This window comes from Cydia strobilella, chromosome 15 (genome assembly GCF_947568885.1).
Source record: "Cydia strobilella chromosome 15, ilCydStro3.1, whole genome shotgun sequence".
In the NCBI taxonomy this organism is placed as follows: Eukaryota; Metazoa; Arthropoda; class Insecta; order Lepidoptera; family Tortricidae; genus Cydia; species Cydia strobilella.
In genome coordinates this window covers 3,152,288-3,179,746 of record NC_086055.1, presented here as the reverse complement: position 1 = coordinate 3,179,746, position 27,459 = coordinate 3,152,288, and the positions used below count along the sequence as shown (strand labels likewise).

The following is a 27,459-nucleotide window of genomic DNA, read 5'->3' as shown; positions in this document are numbered from 1 at the left end:
CCTGTAACAGGAGCAATAAATTAAACTGGAGGCTGTACGCCTCAAACTGACCAACATTTATTCAGCAACGTTTTAAAATTATGAAATTTTTAGATTATACCTTTTTCATACTAATTAAATATTATTTTCAATGTACGCTGCCATCTGTGTGTTTGACGTTGCTTGTCACCCTTTAAACATAACAAATTTTGCAATACATTGCAGCTTAGAAAAAACTTTAAAGTGTAATAAAAATAAAAAAAAACAAGTTATTTTTAAAAGTTGCTAAAATAATGATGGTCAGTTTGAGGAGTACAGCCTACAGCTTAATTTATTTCTCCTGTTACATGAAACACCCGGTATAAGAGCTGGAAAAGCTAGCGTAAGTTGTATGGATATTTAGTGCAACAAGCTTTTCTCCCAAGTAAAATAAATCAAATGTTTAGTGTTTTCAATAATTTCTTAACTAACAATATTTTTAAAAATATTTTATAGTATTTTTAACGTATTTTAAAATTCGATGAAAGCATAGTCTGGGCCAATTTTTATTGCTGTTATTTCTCATTTTGTCAAATTTTGATAAAATTTGGTGGAAAGATAGTTTTTTTTAATTCTATACAACATAAGTGCAATTTTGCCGTCAGTCCTACAAAATCTACCACTGTTACGAAAACATATGGAATTTTCGTACGTCAATTGGAATTTACATGAATTTTTTGTCCAAAATTGGGATTTCGTGCTTATGACAAGAATCTCACAAAAAAAAATTAAACATATAAAATAATAAAAATCGACCCATCTATACATAATCAAATGTTAAAAATTACAATTTAACAAAGCTCCACAAAACTGTAATTAGTTTGACTGTGGAGTCAAGTATTATTTCGTGATAGACTTGTACTATACCATTGTATATAACCCTAACTATGACTACCCTATGATGTTAAATTTTAGTTAAACTATTAAATTTCACGTTGTATCCGTATATTACTATAAGATTAGTAATTGCTTATGTACTATTTTACATTAACTATGAACATATAATTTATGTCATTAACGGGTCTAACGCGATTAAATTTCATTATTTTACCTTTTTCCGACGTTTCATCCAGGTTGCACTAGCTGTGGTCACGGAAGACTGACGTCCCAGCGAAATGTCAATGGACATATTGGTACGGCACTACGGTATTGCGTTTCCGGCGTTAGAGCCGTTAATAACACTAATTATGTTTACAAAACGCGAGAGTTTAAAGTGTTTTATGACTGCTAAACTAAACTAATTAAACCAATTCCACACTAAAGCGAACAAAACTTCACAATCATAGCTAATTCCAAGTCACGTGCCCCCAAATTGTACAGCACCTCCTTGTCCTTATTTATAGTCTGCCATTTTGCTCATATCTTCATTCCGCCCGGCGTGTTTCCGCTAAAGTGGCTCGTAGCAAAGAAATACGACTTGGATTATGAAATTAGGAAAAGAATTGGTGAGATTTAGGCGTCTATGCGGTGTTGGAGAAAATAGGGGTATTTTTTCTGAAGCTGGGACTAAGGCTTACTGAGATAATTATTATTTTAGTAGCAAATACTGAAAGTTGCACCATTTTCATTGTGGAATAGAAAGTTATTGCCTCACAAAGCCTGTCCAAAGAGCAGTGCGTTTATAACAATCTTTTTAAGGCATTTCCACTTAAAAATGTACCATTTAGGGTCGGTTGCACCAAACTGTTTGTCATCGTTAAAGAATTCGCTGAACTTTATTGTATGGAAAGTTTCATAGTAAACCGCCGCGGCGCGCCGGATGACGTTGATCAGTCTGTCAAATGCGAATGGTGCAACTGGCACTTACTGTACGGCTGAGGAATGTTAGAAATGTTGGGCGTCATGACAGAGTGATGGTGACTGATGTCATTTTGTACGTACGGGCGCGGCGCACACCCCCCCCCACTTCCTCGACCTCCGAATGCACGGAATTGGCGCGAGGACAGTACTTTTTACGAAAATCCATCAATTTTGGGTTATTTCTACTCAAAATCACGAGGACTATCTGGCAACGCATTTTCACATACATTTTTTATGGACCGTTGTTACAAAACTGACACACAAAATTTGTATGAAAAACTGGGGACACTTTTTTTCTTTGTCTCATTCAATAGTACTCTTGATTCTGAGTCTAAAAAACCCAAAAGTTGATGATAGGTACCATGTTTTCTGAAAACCCCCTTTAACGTCATGTAGGAGTTGATATCAATGTCCATGAACATTCATTAGCGTGAGATATATACCTTGATGTGAAATCTGCATGCCGTATGTGAATTCTCAAGTGACAGTCTCATTTATAAGAAAATAGACGTACTTCATATACATAGAAATTCACAAAAAAAACTATTTCATACTACGAACATTACTGACGACCGGTCTGGCCTAGTGGGTAGTTACCCTGCCTGTGAAGCCGATGGTCCTGGGTTCGAATCCCGGTAAGGGCATTTATTTGTGTGATGAGCACAGATATTTGCTCCTGAGTCATGGGTGTTTTCTATGTATTTAAGTATTTATATATTATATATATCGTTGTCTGAGTACCCATAACACAAGCCTCCTTGAGCTTACCGTGGGACTTAGTCAATCTGTGTAAGAATGTCCTATAATATTTATTTATTTATTATTTATTTATTTATTATTTATTATTACTACTTTAAGCAACATAACATAGTGTGAGTAAAATAAAAAATCTGGCAGCTGCCTCAGTCAAATGATTTTGCCCTACAATAAGTTTTTTTTTAGTTCGGTATAGTATAAATTATTCGGTATAGCCATTGTGTGCCATTGTGTCAGAGCACGTGCCACGGCGCGTGCCATTGTCACACACAATGGCACACAATGGTCGACCGCTCACATAAAAGAAACAATGGCTTTTGTTTAACAGATTAGGGTCTTAGACGTAAAAATCATTTGACAAGATTCATACTAAAGTTAACCATTGATTTTGCATTTGCCTTTCTTATTAGCTTTTGTCTTGTAAATTTGCTTAAGTGGCAGTACAATAATGCTAATGCTACTAAATCCGGGATAAAAGGAATCCGTCTAATGCTCACTAAGCTCTTTATACTTTTAAAAATGATACTTTGTGTCTTGGATCTGGTCTCCCTTGTTGTGGACAAAACAACGTGTTGAATTTATTTTATTTGGGATGATGATGATAGATGTTCGCAAATAAATATCCTGTAGTTGTAATCTTAAATATGAACTATCTCCGGATATTTAGAGGCCAATTCAAAATGAGATCTAAATGATGTCAGTCGCGCGTGCATTTCGCCCGTGTATATCGGCGCGACGCGAGTGACATGCACGGGCGTTAAATATCATTTAGATATTATTTTGATGTCACAATGTAAGTTTGAATTGACCTCTTACTCAAATTGGCATGTGCAAATACTAAAAATGAGATCATATCTGGCTGAACGTTTTTTCGCTAAGATTTTATGGAAATGACCGACGCGCAGTGTAGACCAAGTTATAATGTTATAGTTTTTCTGTTTATCGTGCAAAGGATAATTTTTAATATTAGACCTAGATGTTAACCATAAACGCTTGACACACCTTAGTTAATTCAGTCGTTCTAACTGGCATCCTAACTGAGATCCAAATAAAATTATTCCTAGTTAATGCAGTCAGACTGTTACTAAACCTTTATGATTTAGAATTTATAAGGATTCTGAATTAAATAAGATGTGTGAAGCGCTTTACTACATTTTCCTGAGAACATAATTCATAATTATGTCTGTAGTCTCCAAAGTGCGTATGCGGGGCTCCTGTGCAGGACATCGAGCACATAGTTCAGTACTGTCCACTTATCAAATACGACGGAAACCTTATTTGCCCTCGACCTTAAAATATATTTATAAACAACTGACCGATGATGTTATACGAATCGAAATTATGTCCCTATATTATTACCGGACTTTGCACGCTGTTATTGGTATTATTACATACGACTATAACATATTTAAATGCATGCAACCTGCGCTGCGACATGACATAAATGAAACATTGTATCAGTTAACTTCCTATATTATCGCCTTGCAGTAAACATGGCCCGCGGCGCGCTATCTACTGTCGATATTGCAGTTGTGTACCTAGTGGTTTAATTTCGCATTAAGTATCCGTACACATATTATTATATTTTAAATCAATTAACATCTAAATTTAGCACAATTTAATACTGAAATAAATATTATAGTATCAATAAAACCACTTGCCGAACTCAATCGTTAATCTCCCAAGTGATCCAGCATAGAGATTTTCCCCTATAATTATTACAAAAATCGAAATCCATGTCATAATAGGTGCTAGCTTGTCCTGTCACTTGACTTATCAGTGTTACGCCATACATTTTCTATGCACGAAATATATATGAGTGTTCCATACTATTTCCTATAGGCAGTACTTCATACTTAGTAAACACAAAAACAGACTACAATATCCTGGATTTATGAAAAAAAAGGAAAAAAATCGAACACGTCACCAGCCTGAGTGACAAGTCATATCGATCACAGACAATAGAATTGTGAAGTGAATTCGCGATTTTAAATGTCATATCCATATGACTTTTATTTTGTAGTGAAAAATATTTATGCCAATTCTTTTTATTTAAAATTCATTGTATGGCGACTGATTGCAATTGATCTTCAGAAATCGTTTGGAGCTTAAGTAGTACAATACAGAATAAAAATTAGAAAAGTTATAAGATATTAAAACACTTATGCGAGTGTGTTTTATTTTTCAACTGTTAAGTTGTTTTAGGTTAGCCCCGTTCTAGATCCCTGCCCCGTAAGATCTAAACGTGCAATTTCAAAAAAAAGCATACATCAACCACATTCGAAAATCTGTCATCTGACGTAATCATAATCCTAATTGAAAAATAGTTTACGTACTCAAAGGGAGGGCGAAGATAATTTACTATTCACATGCTAGCTGGAGCCCTCTGGAATTCAATTATGCTTTTGAAAAGCCTCTCAATGTATGACGGATTTCCGTTCTAAATCCCATCTTAAATGATTTTGCTTCTTGAAATCTGTCTCAATTCGTTTCGTTTCACTCCTCTTTGCAATTTCGCCCATATTAAATTGGAGCGGCCTGAGTGCCAGCGGGCGCATAAGCGCTTCAAAGGAAGCGAAATGATTGACAATTTAATTGGATACAGGATATTTCAGCCAGGCTATCTTTCCAAAACATGGTACGAATGGCACGGATTTATCATTTATCAGAATGTAAGAAATAATAGGCAGAATTGACCTAAGCCAGCCAAGGAGTGACAGTGTTTATTTAAGTAGGTACGTGGAAATCAATATACATAGTAACGTGTTTTATTGTTTTTTGCACAATCGATTTGTAAATCAGTAAAGGAAACAAAAATTGATTTGTTTATATTGAAAATGGACTTCGGTCATTTAGTTGAACTAAATAGGTAATGAACTAACATTTAGTTGAACTAAATGTTAGTTCATTACGTATTTAAGCAACCGCTAACACTGTAACCCAGCGCTCTCGACTATAACCATATTTTATATGTGTACGAAATTCGTCTTGCTGCTAACGCGATTTGAAATGTCTTTACTGGATTATGGAGGTCTTCGAGTGAATGCTGTTTATTTATGTATCATAAACATTCCAGCGTTTATGGAGCTTAATGATAACTTAAGAGTTGAGATATGAATTAAATGAATTAAATACGTGCGATTTGTTTCTCCAAAATATATTTTAGCAATTTTTATAGGGTCCAAGTACCACCAAACATTACTATTGCAGCTAAGTAGCTTTACATAAGTAATTGCGATTTTTTACAAAAAAAAGTTTTTTTTTTGTGTTAGAATTAAAATAAGCGTCAACATAAATTTTTGAAGTTACAGCGGGTTAAATAGTGAGTTAAAAAGAACGCTGAAAGATATTTATTACTGAAACGTTAATTTCTTAAAGTCAGCCAGTAAGTATTGAATAAAATAAAATTAGACTTTAAAAGAGCTTTTTTCAGTAACTAAGTTAATAAAATCAAAAATTATTTTTTAAACTGTGATTAGCATCACACAACCGAATGTCTCTTTAACTTAATTGAATATACTTTCTGTTTATTACTTCAACGTGCGCAATATCGCATAACAATAAAAACTAAGTATCTTACAAATAACATGGAATACCGACTATTTACGAAGTAGAAACTCCAGTGTGTGCATTTAAGATAAGTTTAGCTAATAAAGCGTTAAAATAAATTATCTAAGATAAGCCAGCTACCTGAATAAGGCTCTTCTTAATTAGTCTGGGTCCTCCTTATTTACCTGTATATTAGTGTAAGGAAGATATATAAGAAGACATCTCAGCGGCGGTAGCACGGTCGCATTTTTTATCGCTTGTCACCATACCTGTCACGTTCGAACAAGAATGTAAGTGCGACAGTGACGAGCATAATGACAGGCGATAAAAATAAAACCATGCTGCGCCCGCTGGTCTTATTTATTGCTTATTTTTAGTTTCTGTACTTTTTTCTTCTTAAAATGTGTATCGTAGCTTTAAAAAAGCGGTGACTGCACACACTGGTCAAAAAGTCTACACTTTCAAAGACTAATAACTGTACATTTTTCGACTTAAACTCAACTGTCAAATAACATAAGTTGATATTTTACTCCCACAAAGTTTCTGGTTAAATCCACATTAAACCAGGCGTGGGTCACTCCCTTTCCCCCCCGCGGGTTGCTCACCTTGTCGTGGTGGAGGGGCTTAGTAACCGTGGCTTGGTCACCCACGGTGAAGCGAAGAGGCAACCAGGGCCGGCCCGAGGAGGACGCTCCAAGTGGGCTGGTTTAGCCCGCTTGTGATGCGCCGAAGGTGGACCGTCGAGGAAGAGGAGCGTCGGTATTGCGGTAAGCCGTTCTCCCTATCCTCGGCGGCCGAGGTGGGATCGCAGGGGAAGAGGAGTGATGGTATTTCGATGCGCCACTCTCCCTATCCCCTGCGAACTTGGCGGGGCCGTTCCGCTGTAGCGGCGTTGGTGGGGCTGCAGAGGAAGAGGAGTGTCGGTGTTACGATGTGCCGTTCTCCCTGTCCTCTGCAGCCGAGTTGTGGTTTTGCGGCAGAACCATAGACCTGATCTGTCGCCGGGCGCCGGGGAAATTCCTGGCGCCCGTGGCTTCCTTGTGGCGGGCTCGGGGGGGGTCCGCTACAATACAGAGTGGAAGCCGAGGAGGAAGGCGCGTCTTACCATCTGACGCGCCTAGCGTGAAGGGCCTTCGGGCATTCGCGAAGGAGCCGCGCTCGTGGGCGGCTGCCGCCGGTGGGGTCGCAGATGACAAGCGCAAGCGTTCCTGTAACCCCACCAATAGGGCGGCGAGGCGGCATATGGGGGTTTTTAGTGGGTACACCGTGGGCCTCATTAGCCTAGACGGGAGTCCCACATAACCACTCGGGTCACCCCCCGCACCCGGGTGGTATGCGTAATGCATTTTTCCCTCCTAACAAAAAAAAAAGGCGTGGGTCACTCCGCGATTTCGTCGCGGCGCTACAAGTATGTGGCCTACACCAATTTTGGTGTCTAGCCATAGTACTTGCCGCGCACCGCTAAACGGACGCCAGTTCGCGCTGGCCATATTGTCATAATAGACGCGTTTTGTTAGAGAGTGAATCTTCTGTACTGCTATTTATTCTGTGGTTAAACTGAACATTTCAACACCAATAAATTCACCAGCCCACAAGCGGCTCTTTAACCATTCGCACACAGTTCATACGCCGACACTAATCCCTCGACGCTAAAGAAGATGAACGTCTGCTATAAAATAACCAACGACATTTTTATTGCGTTCCCAATACAAAAGTGAGCCGTTAAGTCTATCTAATAGCATGTGATTGCTTTAACATTTGCACAAATAGGTGACGCGGCAGTTTTAATAAATATACAGTGTGTTTCAAACCATCGGGCTTTAAATTCAGGGCTCGATTCTACTCGCTAAACTGAGCTACTTTTATTATGGGACCAACCCCGAAATCGCGAAAAAAAACTTGGCTTCTTCATACATTTTGGCTGATCAGATCTATCTATGTCGACGTTTTCTATGGAAAAGCCAAAAAAAAGTTTCGCGATCTTAGGGTTGGTCCCATAACAAAAGTAGCTCAGTTTAGCGAGTAGAATCGAGCCCTGAATTTAAAGCCCCATGATCAGATACATACTGTATAGGGCATGGCTTGCACAATTTATACTTGTCACTTCGACTTCCATTATAGTAAATCCATGCAATGTAGAAGCTTCTGATAGTTCATTTTCTAAGAAAGGTTTTCTGAACAACTGTGTCCAAGACAAAAGATGAGGGTCATATTGATTCATCATATCGTCATATCAGCCAAATTACATCCGCTACTGGACATATAGTTCTCGATCTATCGCTGTCAGTCGCTGTCCTCATTTTTCTTTGGCAATTTTCTGTGGATTCCCTAACATTTTGCACGAGCCAAAGGTGGGATTCCACCAGTGTGCGGCAATGTACGGCATAAGCATTTTTGTGCTGAATATGCTTGTGAAGCACAGTGCTGGAAATTGGTGGAATCGCGCCTTAACGTTCGCATATGCTCTGTGTGCTGTTGGAACTAAGGCCCTGGATTATCTAGCATAGCGCGCTACTGTTTACGTGGGAACCGGGGTAATCTCTTTTAACAAAGGATGTCACTGCAATACAGCAGGCATAGCATGGCCGAAATAAAATAATATTTTGCCGTTTGGTATGAAAAAGCAAACAACGGTTGCTGCTAATTTTGTAGATACTACTATTATAATATAAACGGTGCTTCGACGCAAATGCAACTGAAACGTATATACGATTAATGGGTACAGAAAAAGACAAATGATTAAAGATACTCGTAGAGGCATACAACAAAACTCTACTACTCCGTAGAAAAGTATCTTATTTTAAACTACAAACTTGTTTCATTTTTCACCAGCTGTCCCAGTGCTTGTAGTACAATCTGGCAAGTTAATTTTTTCTTACTTTCCGGTTTCGGACTTCCATAGCTGTAAAGGTCTATTTGGCCACTCATAGTAAAACGACCAGTGGCAAAAAATACGTTTCTTACGTGCATTCGATGTATTTGTGATGTTCCGAAGTCTCTGGCCATGTTAGGCTAATAGGTATAATTTTTTAGGGTTCCGTACTTCAAAAGGAAAAAAGAAACCCTTATAGGATCACTCGTGCGTCTGTCTGTCTGTCCGTCTGCCACAGCCTATTTTCTCCGAAACTACTAGACCAATTAAGTTGAAATTTGGTACACATATGTAAGTTTGTGACCCAAAGATGGACATGTAACGTAAACATATTAATTTTAAACACGGGGGCCACTTTTGGGGGGTAAATGAGAAAATTGAAAAATAAAGTTTGTCAAAACATATCGTGTTACATATCAAATGAAAGAACCCTTTGTGAGAATCTCAAATATATTTTTTTATAATTTTAAAGTAAATAGTTTAGAAGTTATTCAAGAAAATAGGCAAAAAATTACCATTCCCCCCCTTTATCTTCGAAACTACTGGGTCAAAACTTTTGAAAAAAATACACAAAATAGATCTTTACCTATAGATCACCGGAAAACCTATTAGAAATGTGCAGTCAAGCGTGAGTCGGACTTAATTACTTAGTTTTTAATCCGACCCCTAAGGGTTTTAGACATTTCACATAAAAGATACATTGTTTAAATTGTGTAATGTACGGAACCCTTGGAACGCCCTTGGCCGGTTTTTATTAACTACTATGCGATAAAAAATGGGAAAACTTTTATAAAAAAGTTATAAATATTTATGTTCTAAACTAAACGTATTAAATAAATATTATTTGTAACAGGCTTCAACTTTTAAGTAGGTACAGCAAAATATTAATAATCAATTTGACAAAAAACAGTGACTAAAAATAATTTACATACGAATATTCCAATTAAAATATCTATTAAATAAATTACCGCAAGAGGTGTTATTTTTATTTTGTTAAGAAATTGCGTGTTGTTTATTAGTGTTGTTTACTTCTAAATTATTCAATAAATAAGAATAACTCTTAGCCAAAATCACAAATAAACTTGTTTTCCGTTAAAATAAATCTACAAATATGATTGGATTTATATGTTTATTGATTCCACAACATGGGAGAAAATCTAGCAATAGGCAAAGTTATAAAGGCAAAAAAAATAATCACAAATTGAATGAAGTAAGTACCTAAAATATTTATCGGTAAACAACGATCAGCATAACACGAACAACAGGCTGTTTTTTCGCCAATAATATCTTCTGATAATCTTTGGGTAACAAACTCGAGAAATCCTTTACCTGACTCGACAATAATACCTTATTGAATCGTGAATAAAAACACACACCTATTAACATTATTTTTGACATTTATATATATTACTTTTTTTTAATATGTGTTTTTTTTTATTAAATTTAGTTGTAATTTGTGTATTTTTAATTTTATTTGTATTGTAATTTATGACATGTTTTTTTGACATTAAAGATTGATTGATATTTAGAAACAGAAATAGACAGGGGACCTGGGACCTCCAGATTTTTACCAGTCCAAGGCCGTAAAACGACATTAAAATCGGTATAACTCCTAAGTCTTGTTTAGTTATGTTTTTATAAATTACCTACGGGCCAATTCGAACAATGATCTAGATATTAACTAGATATCCACTAGATATGAAACAGAAACGAATTCACCTCCGGCTCCGTGTCGTGTGAATTGGCCTCCTAGATATAGCAAATTTAATGTGTAATACGGACCTTGGTGCCTGAATCACATTTAAAGTAATGAATGATATATAAAAAATAAAAATGTGTCACCTACTGGTTTCTAAGATGACATCTCCGTAGCATGGTCGCGTCAGACAGCAATCGATAACTTAGTAAGAAACATTGTAGGCTCTATTTCCAGATATCGAAGTGACAGTATATCCTAGATGACTTTGATATTGTCAGTTTCGTCTGCGGTGTAGACACTTTTAACCTCGTGACAAAGTCGTCTGACCCTTTATAACTCTGTTAGTTTAATTTTGTCATGGTTGGGTAAGTGCTCAATCTGTTTCAAGAGCGGCTGGAACTACAGAATTATTAAATAGGTACATTTAGTAATAATACTGCACAGCGTTTCTGCACCCGAGAGCTAAATCAACGGGTCATATTATACTGAATTTCTGTATAAAGTTACCTGTTTTAATTGCTCTTGAGTGTTGAAGTAATAGCTTAGCCTGTTTGTTTATTTGCATCCACCTGACCAAACCTGCGCAGCGTTAAACCAGTTTTAGCTAATGGATATTCAAGGTATTAACGGCATACAAATCATACAATATTTTACAAAACGACCGCGAAGCCCGAGCAGTCTCTTTGTTTCAAAAATGTTTTGCTTCGGCAAAAATGTTTTCTCATGTCGCATTTTTCAATTGACTCCCGTAAATTTTGTGAGCCAGTTCGATATTTAAATGGATTTTATAACGGTTCAGTTTTTAGATATTTTCCAAAATCGCGGAGCTTACAGCTCACATAGCTTAAATAAATTCTAAATAGGTATAGATTTTATAGAAAAAAAACACTATTTCTGAGTTAAGTTAGGCGGTTTCACTTGATTTAATTTTACTATCCCAAAAATCTCTAGTAAATTATAAACTTCTAGTAAATAGTGGTTTACACATTATCAAGAAATGCAACAACGGTAATTTTGGCCTAGTTTTGAATAAATTTCACTACTCGAGAGCCGAGTGATGAGACTATTCTGCAGTGAGTAGTGAGAATCAAAATGGCCTCCGCTCGCCGCTAAAAGCACAAGTTGGGCAGCTTTGAGCATATTCTATCACTGTCTGCAGAGGCGGAATTATCATCACAGACTAGCTTTTGCTCGCGACATCGTCCGAGTAGAAGTGGTAAGATATTATAACCTGCTCCTCAGCTCTTTCGCCCTGTTACAAATTTACTACTATTTATCCTTATCTCCCATTTTACGCCAATTCATCTATCTTTACTCTACCAAGTTTCCATCAAATTTGTGCAGCTGTTTTGCGTGTCTGGGGAACAATCACTGGATATAATTCAATTTGCGGCTCCCATACACATTTAATATAAACTGTCGAGAAGAACAAATAATAAGTCATGATGAGTGGCAGAAACCTGCCTATTTAAAAGTTCGTCCGCGTAAATCTTATTCAAATTTTTTAAATCTATTTTTAAACACTTCGTTTCAAAACGTCATATACGTGTATTGTACATGAAGTTTGATAATTTTCAGATGAAAATTAGTTACCACCTTCAATGGTTTAGTCTATTATTTATAGGTGTTACCTGTCAATATCTTATTAAGGAAACTCGGTATTTAAATACAAAACGATTTAATAGCTTCACAACTGACAATTGAACTTACCTATCGTCTGAAAACAACACAAATATACACTGCCAGTTTAAAGTAACAACCCAATCTCTCAAACATTCCAGTTACCAAAACGTAAAACAAACAAACAAGTACGCCTACGAGTGACGTGCAGATCTAATTAACACATCTGCCTCCGGAGCCATTAATCACGCCCGCGACTTAATCAGTGCCGACGATTGCCGGACGACAAGACAAGTGTCGTGGCGATAAAGGAATCGTCTTTTACGGATTGTACACGGAAGGGTGCCTAATCGGAATTTTCACTGATTGTAGATTAAAGGCCGGGTGGTTAATTTGGTGAATAGAAACGTTATGGGCCTTGTTATTGATATCCGCCATGGGCGTAGCCACGGTGGGGCAAGGTGGGGCAGTTGCCCCACCCTGATCTCTGACCGCTTCTGGTCTCTGACCGGAAAATTAAATATTAATTTAGGTAATTTAAAAATTACTCCGCGAATCGAGCGCGCATGCACAGAGATCGTGTCTTTTATAGTTTATAGTTTTTTGTCTATTAGAATTATTTGGGATTTCCGGACAAAGTTAAGGCCAGTCCAGACGGGAGCAATTTTTCGCCAATCTGATTAAATTGTCTGATGAAATCAGGTGGTGCGGACGCAAACGCTAATATGGCTCGCTGATTTCGACCACCGATTATGACCGATATTACTGAAAAAATTGAGGTGCATACACAAGAATACCAATTTATGACGCTAGTATTCGCGTTTAGGGCCATTTGTTCAATTTAGAACGCTCAAATATTTAAAAAATAAAAAATATTTAAACGATTAAAAAATGCCCCCCAAATACTAGCGTCACAAATTGGTTTTCCTGCGTCCGCACCCCATTTTATCGGTAATATCGGTCATAATCGGCAAGCCAAATTGGCGTTTGCAAGGCCTGATTTGACCGGACAATTTAATCAGATTAGGGAAAAATTGTCTCCGTCTGGACAGGCCTGAAGTTAGATTATTTACAGGCTTTTTTTCTTCCTTGTTAGTACCTATTAATTATTAAATCTACCCTAGTCTTGTGCTATTCTCACAACTACAAGATAGTAAGGAAAAAAAATGTTTCTGTTACTACTGCACTCAACCCCTGGTTTACCAATAAACATAAACCAGGGTTCGAAACAAAACAGCCTACGTACACTAAAACTAATAATTGAAATACTCCGTAAAAGTATCGACTCGAAAAAAAAATCTGAATCGTAATATGATTTGCCTTATGGGAATATAGTTCAGATCCGGAAACCGCTTTCAACTTTTAGTATGTTATTTAGTATTGGGTTTCCAAAATTGCCGGGAGACAGGCGCCAGCCATCTACTTCAGCGGAATGACTCCCGCCTCTGCGAATATTCCATATTGCTCCCAAACTGCATTGCACATACACATGTGGGGTATTAAATGAAAGCCAATTAAATATTCTATATTTAATTTCTACACTGTAGTAGTTTAAGAGCAGCAATTTACAAAAGAAATGAAAATGACGTAAACAAAAATCGATTATTTGGGTTTTACAACCAAACCAAAAGTCGGACGTTAAAGCGATGTACTACAATATTAAAGATGATGTCTCAAGCCATACACAGATATCAAAAAATCAAAATCAGACCAAAAATTAAAAAAATCTGTACCAAAATATAGGTATTTGCCAGAACAACTGCATTAAAGTATAAAAAAATCTAAATTGGTCATTTTCAAGTTTTGGAGACCCAATACCATGCCCAACAACATACTAAAAGTTGATGGCGGTTTCCGGATCTGAACTATCTCTTCGACCGTTTCCCATAAGGCATAGTACTATTTATTCGCTCCTCTTTCCCCTAACATGTATTTAAATATGGATTAATGATTTTTTTATTTGCATTAATTATTTTTATGATTTTGACCCATGTTCTTTCACTGATATGCGTTAAAATTGTTAAATAACAAACGAAATCGTCAACGCCATCTATACGACAGTAGGCCAAAGCAAGTAGCGCCCTCTGAGCGAGAATCAAATTTTCTTGATTTTCGAGGCACGTTTTTTCCTTAGACTGTATCCATCTATTACGGAGTTATAACTATCTTTGCCCTAACCCTCACTCTCCTGTAGATCGAAAATATTCGAGCGGTTTAACCGTACCCTGTATGGTAACAGGGTACGGTTGAAACAGCCTCCCCTACTTCTGCCCCACCCCTTAAAAAATGCTGGCTACGCCCATGATATCCGCCTTGAATTTCAAGTTTTAAGAACGGATCGTAGTTGGTGAACAGAAAAGAGGATTTTTTATTGACATCCAATCCATTCTAATATTATAAATGCGAAAGTCTGTCTGTCTGTGTGTTACCTCTTCACGCTTAAACCGCTGAACCGATATAGTTAAAATTTGGCGTAGAGATAGTTTGTCCCAGGGAAGGACATAGGATAGTTTTTATCTCAAATATCATCCCTTAAGAGGGTGAAAAGCGGGGTGGAATTGAGATAATTAATGATTTGCCTAATAATTTGTGTGCATGTTATGCCCAAATTGAATGATTGCTATAAGACTTTCTCCAGGCGCTATTCTTACTCTAGCTGGGGTTACTAAGTCCATATGTATAAAAGCGGCCACCATTCCATTAAGGCTTCTTTTGTTTTCCTCACTCGGTGTGTAGTGATTATATTGGTTCCTACCAAATACATTCCTCGCTGCGCATCCTCTCATATCTCTGGTGGAAACGCAGCCTAACATTTAGTCCACCTGCCATCACCTATTAGCAACATGTCCCGTTGCACTCCAGTTAGTCGATGCGTTTCCGGGCTCCTTGAAGTAGGTTACCGTTTTCAGTACGCCACCTACGCACGACCGCTTATTGGAAATTAAAACCGATCTTAGTTTTCAATCTTCTACGAAAATAAGAACTTATTCTAAGTATTATATAACTAAGTACAAGAACTTGGGTAAACTTTATACAGGCTGTGGGTGGTATCGGCAATACGTTGAAGTTACGCTACGCCGAAGGGTAAATAATGTAGGCGGTGACAAGAATAGAGAGTAGACATTATTAATAATTAGATTTATCTATCAGACTATCGGAGACATCACGTTTAATTTGATAATTAGATACATTTAGATAATTCAAGTGTAAACATCTAAAATCGAAACAAATTTCTAAGAATTTTGTAAAAGTTTTGGATGTACCCTTTAATTATCTAAATGTATCTAATAAACGAACACATGAAGCGGCCAAATGATATTTATATATAGTTTAGTTAATTAGATAAATAAACTTCAATAAGTAGAAAATATTGCATGTCACACAAGCAAACCTGATTTTCATATAACTAAAGCCTGACCAGGAATATATGATCACGCGCCATGTTGCGGAATTTCCTGGAACTATTTTTTAGGGTTCCGTACCCAAAGGGTGAAAACGGGACCCTATTACTAAGACTCCGCTGTCCGTCTGTCCGTCTGTCCGTCTGTCTGTCTGTCTGTCTGTCTGTCTGTCACCAGGCGGTATCTCATGAACCGTGATAGGTATACAGTTGAAATTTTCACAGATGATGTATTTATTTTGCCGCTAAAACAACAAATACTAAAAAGTATGGAACCCTCGTTGCGCGAGTCCGAGTCTCACTTGGCCGGGTTTTTTTCATACTATACTGATCTGTCACCCTATACATGAGAATAACAGCGCCCTCTTGACAATGATCATATATTACTGGTCAGGCTTTACCTCTCTAGGTAGGTAGATATTTTAATAGGTAAGTATTTCGATTGCCGAATTCCAGGATGCCAACACGTCTACTCTAGCATTGATGAGGATGCTTCGTTAGTAGAAACAACACGTATCGAGTTTAGTAATTTTGATAGTGGTTTATTTTATTAATTATTTGCGTATTTCATTCGCGGAGGGAGGGTGAGAAAATTGCAAATAAAGAATACGCAACTAAGTATAATGGAGATGGGTGGATGGGAATGGGTTGACTACCACTTTATTATATTGCTAAAATAAATAGCAAAGCAATAATGTCGTATTAATTCTACAGGTATTTTTTTTTATACTACGTCGGTGGCAAACAAGCATACGGCCCGCCTGATGTTAAGCAGTCTCCGTAGCCTATGTACGCCTGCAACTCCAGAGAGGTTACATGCGCGTTGCCGACCCTAACACTCCTCTCCCTCGAGCTCTGGCAACCTTACTCACCGGCAGGAACACAACACTATTAGTAGGGTCTAGTGTTATTTGGCTGCGGTTTTCTGTAAGGTGGAGGTACCTACCCAGTTGGGCTCTGCTCTAGATCTGGAACTACATCCGCTGTCCTGTGCCCTACCGCACAAAGCGAGATGTCATTCCCAGTGCCCATACCTCTCTTTTGGACGTAGTTTAAGGACATACCCGGGTTCAAGTATTTGTCGTTGAGCGGAGCGTAGCCGGTGGGGCCGGAAGGTTCTGGAGTGGCGTCCGCGTACCGGAAGATAAACTGCCGGTAGGCCTCCAACAAGATGGAGCGACGACCTGGTGAAGGTCGCGGAAATTCGGTGGATGCGAGCGGCACAGGATCGGTCGGAGTGGCGAGCCTTGGGGGAGACCTATGTCCAGCAGTGGACGTCTATCGGCTGACATGATGTTGATGATGAAAACGTGCGACTTTCTAACCGGTGGTCAATCGCGTTTGTAAATCCCTGCTAGTGCCTTTGAGTTTCTTAGAACTGACATATGTTGTTATTTTATTAGCTGCTTTCCGGTCAAGGAAAACTTTAGGAACCTGCAAACATATTTAAAGTTTGTGTGTATACCTACTAACATTAGTTGTAAGATTAAAATGTGTTACTAACCAAATTGATCCTTTGTTGGTCTTAAATAAATTTAATTTAATTTTAAATAAATTCGAAGGCGTGTGAGAGGTTCAAGTATCAAATAGGTAGACAGCCAAAGTAGCCACATGTATAATAATATTAATAACAATAACAATTCAAGATTTTCCAATGGAAGGAAACATGTTTTAGCATGGGGAACAAAAATGTAGAGCTGACAGCTTCCTCGCACAAAGAGTAAGCATTGCGATACAGCGAGGAAATGCTGCCAGCTTCTACGGCACCATGCCGCAGGGGAATAGTTTCTAGTTATTTATTTTAAGATTAGTTTTATTTATTTTTAATTTTAGTTTTTAATTTTTATAGCTTAGTTATTTATTTTTATAGGTTAGTTATTTAATTTTTATAGATTAGTTATTTAATTTTTATAGGTTAGTTATTTAATTTTTATAGGTTAGTTATTTAATTTTTATAGGTTAGTTATTTAATTTTCAATATATATTAACATTAATGTTAATATATATTGAAGCATAAAAAAAGAGTATAGGAGATGGCTGGCGGAAGGAGGTGGCTTATGATAATCAATATAATCATAATCAGGTTGTTCGAAAGTGTACTTATTTTCTCTCTTCAATTATTTTCAGTTACACAATAGGTGATATCGTGTAGGTATAGGTAAAGTTTGTACTATAATTGTATTTATTTAACTTTACCAATCAGCAAAACTTTTGATAGTTTTCTATTCGTAGTTCCAATAATATCAGTTACAAAAGCTCAACCGTGTAGTCTTGTAAACATTCACCCGAGTTCGTCTAAAGAGCTTTCTACAGCTAAAAGCTAATCAAGGAAGAGCTTGCAAAGTTTGTTTTGTACTTAGCTTTATGAACTCCGTATGGACGTCGCTACGTCGGTTATATTACATATACACGGTGTTTCATGACCCACTGTAAACCTAAAAACAGTTTGTTCAGAATCGATAGGAGAATCGATTGCGCTATATTTTAATGGGGGTAATTTTTTTTTTCATGCTCAGTACAAGTTTGTAATGCAATATCAATAACTAGCATTTGACACGTTATTTGTCAATAAGCAACACTTAACTTGCCATTGGTAAACCTTATCTCGTTACAGTAAGGTATGCAAATGGTCAGTTAACAGTGTTTACGATGGTAACTATTTGTTAGATGTCACTAAAACGACGAAGTATCTTGTGTAGAATTACCAGTCGAATAGAATTGTTAAGAAAACTAAACAACGAATATTTTTTTAAATATTTATCGGATTAAAGAATAAATACTCAAGATGAGTTTAAAATATTAAAAAACTGTTGGGGTGTCTCAGGTTTTCAGTGGCTCAAGTAACACCGTGTACATCAGGTTCTGTATGGTTTCGTTAATTAATTAATGTTATCTTTGTTTTGATAGATACCTAGCTTGCTGCAATATATATAAAAAAAACTAAGCACGACTTAAGGATAACAATAGTGTAAGTATAATCTTCATCTTCTCAAATGACTTTTTCATCTAAGACGGTAATCTGTTAAATTTGTCTCTTTTGCGAGCTGTCGGCCATTGTGTGCCATTGTATGTTGGCGCGTGCCACGGCGCGTGACTGCCGTCACACACAATAGAACATAATGATACGACTTTTACAGCATTTAGTGCGCATCAATCAGCGTAAGCGATCATAAAATGCCTTTGATGGGTAAGTTAACATAACTTTTATTTAACCTAGATAGTATCTATTTATTTACTCCTTGCGATACAGCGAGGAAATGCCGCCAGCATCCTTGGTACAATGCCTCAAGGGCCTATTTTAGATTTAAGCTAGTTATTAATTTCGTTTACGTAGTAACACTGTATATATCTTGTATGTAAATAAAGAGCATGTTTTTTTTTGTTTGATATTCTATATATTAGATAACAAGTCCTTGAAAACACTGATTTAAACTTTCACGATTTTTACTCATTATTTTACGCGATTAAGTCCCGTCGTTGTGAATAATAATAAGTCTTTGAAACTTCGTGTATCGGAGATGTTGTGCAAACAGTGTGCGATTAATGCAAACTAAGTGAACATTCTCAAGTTTGTTTTAGTTAAAATCAGGCGAAAGCCTAACTTATTATAATAATGTTTTAACTTTTTAACTCTACTACAACCAGCCACTACTAGTTCACATGTTTTAATAATTTTCTCTTTTCTGTTTTTTTTTGTTGTATCAAGTGCCAATCTATAGCACTTATACATTACTAATTAGACACTTACTTAATACATTATTTTTTTTATTAATTATTTTTTTCGTTCCATTTGGAGTTAAAACTCTAGGTCCATGGGGTCCCAGCGCGCATAAGTTGTTTGCAGAAATCGCGAAGCGTCTGGTTGACGTAACTGGTGACCGAAGAGCTGGCGGCTTTCTCGCACAACGTATCAGCATTGCGATACAGCGGGGAAATGCCGCCAGCATCCTTGGTACAATGCCTCAAGGGCCTATTTTAGATTTAAGCTAGTTATTAATTTCGTTTACGTAGTACCACTGTATATATCTTGTATGTAAATAAATTTGTAATAATACATTATTATAGAGAAGGCAATCCTCCTGAATTTTATACTAAATACGTATGTACATATTTGGATACTAAATAAATACTAAAAATACCCACCTACGGCGAACTCACTTACATTTTGATAAACGCCCGTGTGTCATGCTCGCGCAAATACATGTCCAAACAAGTAAATGATAACAAATGAGTTATTGAGATCAGCATCTTTTTTTTCTTTAATTTAATGGACCTTTATTACTTAGTTCCAAAAAGTACTTACATGTAATAGGTTATGCATTTTCGTTGGCTATTTTTCCGCATCTCCATAATGCGTTTATCTAGGTTGATAGGTTGCTGGCACCCTCGCCAAACCAGCTCTTTCAGCAAGCCAAGTAAACCCTTAATAAGCAATGAAAAAGGATGACTGCATGAAAATTCTGTATTATGTTATCATTGCTTTTTAGTGTATAGAGCATTCCATTGTTACGGACCCTTTCTAAGTGTGATTTCCGATGTTTTATTTTATTTTATCTAATGCAGAAATGTCCACAACAATCTTAAAAAGTTAGCCAATGCCCGGTAATCAGTTTTATACACTGAAATTTATGTATACTGAAGAAAAAGTGACCAAGCCCTCGGTCACCGGAGGGATTGGTCGCTTTTTCTTTAGTACACGACAATCTATTTCAAGTTAATAATTAATATTTTAATAATATAGTAGTAAGAATGACTACTAAAACATTAATTATTATCGTAATCAATTGTCAAAATAAGAGGTCAATTCATAAAGACCACAATAATTTAGTAATTAATTAAAATATTTTTATAGTAATTAAAAAAAATCGAGTCAGTTCGTTAATTGATTCGCATTTCACACACTAGGAGGATTATTCTGATTGTAATAACAAATTATAGGTTTCTTTACTTCAACCAGAAATGACACTTCATATCCTCATTATCCATAACAAATCCATCATTTACAATTATTATAATTTGAATAAGCTTCCTGTATAGTAAGGCGATATTCACACCGTCGCCGAGTCTGATTGTAGTGCCAGTGTGATAACCGCCTAAGATCAGAAAACAATTTTTTTTTTCTAAAATAACGTCTCTTTAGCTTAAATCTAAATGAACACAGATCTGATAATATTGCCTACAAGTAATCAAATACGAGTCTGGTTGAAACACGAAACCCTTTTTCACTTGATGACGTGTATGTAACAAGGTCTGGTAAAAGCAATCTTATAAGACAGGCGTTGCTAGACATAAAACAGACTAACAATAGGTGCCCTATCACAAAGGAGATGGAATAGATGATACCTAGGTATCATACCTAGGTATCATCTATTCCATCTCCTTTGTGATAGGGCAATAGCCCGTTCACGAAAAAATAGCCCCTCCAAAATTGGGATTTTAAAATTGAACGCCATTATTATTATTTTACAAAATTACTGTGATCTTTGCGTTCTTATCCTGTCCTTATAGCCGTATGACCTTTAAAGCCTGCAATTTCAGAAGTGAAATGCATTTAGAATAAAATTGCAATTTAGAATTTGCTAACTTGCAAATGAAACTGAGTTAACAATTTCAGCAGCTAATTGGTTCTCGACCGACAGCGATGAAAAAAAGATTTATTATACAAATCGTTGATAAGCAAGGATTTTTTCGATATTAATTAATAATTATCATTAAATAAATGGTTTGAGAATTTAATAAAAAATACCAAATAACTTTATTTAATGATTTTAAGTCGTAAAACTTAAAATTCCATAAGAAATAATTGTTTATTTTTTTATAATGATGTTGCATATAACTGAACGCACAAGTTGAGTCGATGCAATTTCAAAACGCATCGCCAGAAATGTCAACATTGTCAAGTGTCAAAAAAAAATTTACTTTAAAACTTTTGTTATCGACTCCGACTCACGTAACTTCCAGAGTTTTCTGTTATAATATCGTAAAAAAATTAGTGATTCCAGTGGTGAAGATGATCTAACGCCTGTGGATGTTGCACTTTCCTCGCTATAGTGAGGCGAAAAGTTTTGCGTTACACACGGGTGCAAATGTATTTTACTTCTCGTGTGTTGAAACACTCACTACGCTCAGTATTCTATTTTAGAACCACTCGCTTCGCTCTTGAATAAACTACAGAATCCTTTCTCTTGCTCATGTTTCAATTCCACACTCGCGGGTAAAATACAACTTTGCACCCTTGTATAACAAATAACTATTTTTAATACAAAACACTCGCTGATTGCTACTCACTTCAGGCTTATCACCACCGACAAGACAACTGCTGATATGGAACTACCGGGGTGACAGTGAAGACAAAACCATAAACGCCGTCACTGTTTCCGGGTGTATTCCTGTGCTTTGTTAAACTTGTTATTTAAGTTCCAATTCCATCGCTAATCCCTTTTCACGCTGTAACATAATAGAACCGGCCTTACTTTCGTAAGCATCGTATCGTCTAAGTGAATCCTTGGGAGTTACGACGTTTTATAAGTAGGGATGTAACGCAGGCAAAGTTGTGAGCCATAAATGTGTCTAACAAAAGTAACAATGGCGGAGACGCCGCAAAGGGTTGACAACAATGAAAAGAACAAATACTTAGTTTGTCTTGGGAAATTACATTTGCGGCGGATCGATGGAGGATGGGAACGATGTGTGGTAAAGTGAAAACTTTGTTTGACAAAGGGGTCGTCCTAATACAAGTTCAAGTTTGAAAGTTATTGTCAAAAAATTGTCAATCGCGCGACGCGACCAATTAGGACATCTGTTCGTGTTCAATATGTTTGATCGCGCATTCGCGCGAACTTGCGATAATCGCGTAGTCGCGTTGTATTAGGATGAGCCCTTGTGGTTAGGAACGCAATCTTGTCCACGTTGTAGGCTTTGTCCGTAATTGGTCAATGTGTAAACTTTCCTAGAGTAATTATTCTCAAAGATAAAAATATTTATTTCGGTAATCATGATCACGAGTTGTATAGTATGACATGAGCCTACTCCCATCCAAATTTGATGTCGTTCAGAAGTAACAAAAAAATTAACTTAAAATTTTACCCACTAAGTATTTGATGATCTTGTATATCATTATGGTATTTTGTAGGATGAAAACGATGATTTCATGAGATCCTTAAAGTACAACAACATTTTTGTTTTTTTTTAAATTACCTACCTACCTACTTCTGATAAATAGAGAGACCATGGAAAACTAGAAAACATAAACAAAAAACTAATCAACGTAAACAGAATTTATTTTCACAAAATATTTTCTTTTTGTATGCCCTATATTATTAAACTCTATAAAAATCATTACCGCTGTATTCAAAAGAGAATAAAGTAAAAAAATACGCTAAAAGCATTAAAACGTTGAGAGATAGGTTACTACTTATTTTGAAAAAAAATACTTAGCCATACACAACAATAAATTTTCTGCTCCCGTCTGAACGAAACTTTACACATTAACGTCACATCACTACGTTCTTTGCCATCACACAAAACAGACGTATACGCCAATGGAAAATCAGTTTGAATTTGGAATTTATTGCGTGAAGATAAGGTATAAAATTGAATGAGTTTTCCAATGTTAGTTATGCTGTTGCGTAGTGTGGCGGTGTTCATAACACACCGGATCTTTTGTTGAAACGATAGAAGTTAATGAAGGAAACTGTTAGGCTGAAGAATATTCACGCCTAATTACATGTACCTACAGAAATATTTCAAAGTATTAAAAGTTTATTTTGTATATAAAAGGCTTAATTGCGTAGGAAATTGGTAATATAACATATTTATAACAAAAGTGTTTAGCGCGACACGACACGACATTAGAAAACGTGCAGCGTGACGTGTCGAATCCGTTGGGTGTTTATTTTCTATCGCTCAAATATTTAAGAGTGACGGGAGAGGCAGACATCAAAATTCCGATTATAGATGACCGCGGTAGCGGCCCTTTGGTTTATTTTCGAGAGATTTTATCTCCGCGGCGCGGTATATAGGGATATAGGTATAGTATTAACTGTTTTTAAAATATAAGGCACTTAGCCACTTAGTAAAGTTGACGAAATATTGTTGTAGTATTGTTCAAACTTGTTCGAGAGATCGGCTGACTTTATATTTCGTCAACCTAAACCTAAACTTCGAATGATTCGAAGAACATTCAAAATAATGAATAATACCTACAGATGTACAGTCAGCAAAACTGTTAGCTTCGAACACCTGCGTGCCTACCTCCATTTTGCTACATATTCACCAATTTGCTACATACATATTATATAAAAAATATAACTACAAGGGGTATATTTTTTGTAGAGCAATTCTCGTAAGGAGAAAAGCCAGAGTGAGTGAAAGAAAAATCCTAAAAATTGTCAAATCAGAATGTGTATTAAAATGTCTATACTACATACTTACAGTCGAGTCGTTTTTATGACATCACAAAAATGTTTTTATCAAAAAATATCTTGCAAAACGCAAAGAAACGAGTTAAATCCGGATAGGTAACAAGGAAAATCGGCGGCGGATGGCTAATTCATTAAATCACGCCATCAATCATGATCTTTTGACGAATCACGACGCTGAGGTCAAAGCATTCTGACAGCATGATTAAACGAGACATTTTGGTCAGAGCAACAGTAAGAAATTAATAAATTGCTTCAACAAATCATGGTGTTTAGGGAGTCAAGTTTTTAGACGCCATTCGCTATTTGAAATGAATGAAAATAATACGGCTAAATATGGATGAGTAGTATTTTGTATGGAGACGGCCGCTATACGACGGCACCGCTATCCTATAGGAAACCAGAGCTTTGTTCAAGTTTTGATTAACGATTTCATTGTCATCTGACTAGGCCTCCCAAAGCAGTTTGACTATAATTTTAATATTTTGTAAGCGTCGTTTTAGTTATGTTTCGACCATTATGACTATTTACAAGTCAAGTGGTATTGCGTCTAAATGGTATTGCATGTGTTATGTGTCATGGTTACGTCGCCTCAATTTTGCGTTACGGACTTATCATTTGGGGTAATGGTACCCCAAATGATACGCCCGTAACGCATTTTAATTTTAATGTTTAATTTTCTCCTCTCATGTAAATAGTTTTGTAAATATTTCTACGCCGATGCATGCCGGCAGAATATACTGACCTAACACCTTTTACTAACCAACATTGTATGTACCATATTCTTAGAAGTATTGAAATCGATATACCTTTGATGCTCTGCTTTATCGAGACTTGAGTACACTCGTATCTGAAACAAATAAAATATGATAATTAAGAGTTTTTAGAATTAACTGATTTTGAGTTATTATTTCATTTCTTCGGATCATCTTGGATATTATAATAATTGACATAACTATAATACAAATAAGAGTATGTTCCATTCATATCATAAATAACACAGCTAAAACTGCGCTCTGAGTTATTAGGGTACTACCATTTACTTTTTTCGAAAATCCGTCAACTTTTGGGTTATTTCTACTCAGGATCACAGGGACTATCGTATTCAAGAGAAAAAAAATATGTCCCAAAAAAATATCAGTTTTGTAACTCATTATCACATTCATTTTCTAGACCGTTACAAAACTGACACCCAAAATTTGTATGAAAAACTGGGGACACTTTTTCGTCTCATTCTATCGTACTCGTTATTCTGAGTCTAAATAACCTAAAAGTTGATGGTTTTCCAAAAAAATTAAATAGTACCATTTTTTTTGAAAACCCGCATTAGGAACATTGATAAAATAAGCTCTAGATGAAATTGGGTTTCATTTCAGGAACATGCACCTCACGATAAATACTTTATTTTCCCATAACCAACCTGTGGTTGACTTTAAAATAATCTCAAACGCTCAGTTAAAAGGCTACATAATGCCAAATGAATAAATAATAAAGCACATTTTAACAGGGCATCAAACGATATAAACATAATATCATCAGCCCGTCAGTGGCATCATTTATTCAAAGCCCGGAAACTTTGGAATTGTTTTTATCATTTCAATTCTGGTTCGTTTCAGTGAATATTTTGTCTTCATTATAATGCCTCTTGATATTTGGTAGGTGTGAGGACGTAAAACTCCCGTGAGACTCAAACATATTAAAATTATTTTTAAACGGGTCACTCACTCATTATTAAATTGGATCGAAACATGTCGAGCTATTCCGATTTAATAATACGTGAGTGACCCGTTTCAAAATAATTTTAATCAATAAAAACATTATTTATCCAGTATATTTTATTGACATTTGGACATTTGTATTATTTAAATAAATATTAATAAATCAATCAATATTATAGGACATTCTTACACAGATTGACTAAGTCCCACGGTAAGCCCATCAAGGAGGCTTGTGTTATGGGTACTCAGACAACGATATATATAATATATAATTACATAAATACATAGAAAACACCCATGACTCAGGAACAAATATCTGTGCTCATCACACAAATAAATGCCCTTACCGGGATTCGAACCCAGGACCATCGGATTCACAGGCAGGGTCACTACCCACTAGGCCAGACCGGTCGTCATTATTTAAATGTTTTAATACCTATTCCTGTTTAACCTTTAGCTATTACTCTTCAGATTGCTGTAGTATAAATTGTAGAAGTCTTGCAATAAATTTTCCTTTGTACTACACCTCAATAAAAGCAAAGTAAACGTAACACAATAATAAAGTAATAAATCCGGACCCGGGTATGTCCTTGAACTACGTCCAAAAGAGAGGTATGAGCACTGTGAATGTAATCTCGTTTTGTGTGGTAGGGCACAGCACAGCGGATGTCATTCCAGATCTAGAGCAGAGCCCAACTGGGGAATTCCCTCCACCTTAGAGAAAACCGCAGCCATATAACACTAGATCCTACTCATAGTGGTGTCTTCCTGCCGGTGAGTAAAGTTGCCAGAGCTCAACAAGGGTGCGGAGTGTTACGGTCGGCAACGCGCGTGCAACACCTCTGGAGTTGCAGGCGTCCATAGGCTACGGAGACTGCTTACCATCAGGCGGGCTTACTTGTTTGCCACCGCCGTATTGTATTTATTCTTGCGCTAACTAAGTTTATTATAAATATTGTCTTCGGTTATCCATACTCATACTCATACTCATACTTTATTGGTAATATAAATTACATGTCAAGATTTACATATGTACATTTCGGAAATATAAATGGATGTAATCAATTATTATTATTATATCATTATTACAGCATTATTACTTAACCGCGATAGTTACTCATGAAATAAAACTATGAAAACGGATTATATCGCGTATATTGAATTTATAATACATCCCGACGTTTCAAACTCTTTACAGCGTTCGTGGTCAACGGGTGACTGAGGAAAAATTACAAAGTGCAAAAATACCCACATACTAAAATAATGAACAATCATAGACTACAAACTTTAAGGCTAGTTGTACATGCAAAATCGGTTCATAATGCTAGTTATACACTATAATTATTTTTTCAAGTAAAGATATAATAGTTTTTATCGCGTATATATATATATATATCTTTACTTGAAAAATAATTATAGTGTATAACTAGCCTTATGAACCGATTTTGCATGTACAACTAGCCTTAAAGCTTGTAGTCTATGATTGTTCATTATTTTAGTATGTGGGTATTTTTGCACTTTGTAATTTTTCCTCAGTCACCCGTTGACCACGAACGCTGTAAAGAGTTCGAAACGTCGGGATGTATTATAAATTCAATATACGCGAT

The 27,459-nt window shown here is 36.3% G+C and overlaps 1 protein-coding gene across 1 annotated transcript in view; it reads right to left on the bottom strand.

Annotated features, from left to right (window-relative positions):
* LOC134747771 (connectin-like) overlaps positions 1–27,459 on the bottom strand; it is a 302,894-nt gene that overhangs the window by 118,322 nt on the left and 157,113 nt on the right. Inside the window, exon 2 of the mRNA XM_063682406.1 lies at positions 24,944–24,984. The gene's annotated coding sequence lies outside the window, so the exon portion shown is untranslated. The remainder of the gene's footprint in view (positions 1–24,943; positions 24,985–27,459) is intronic.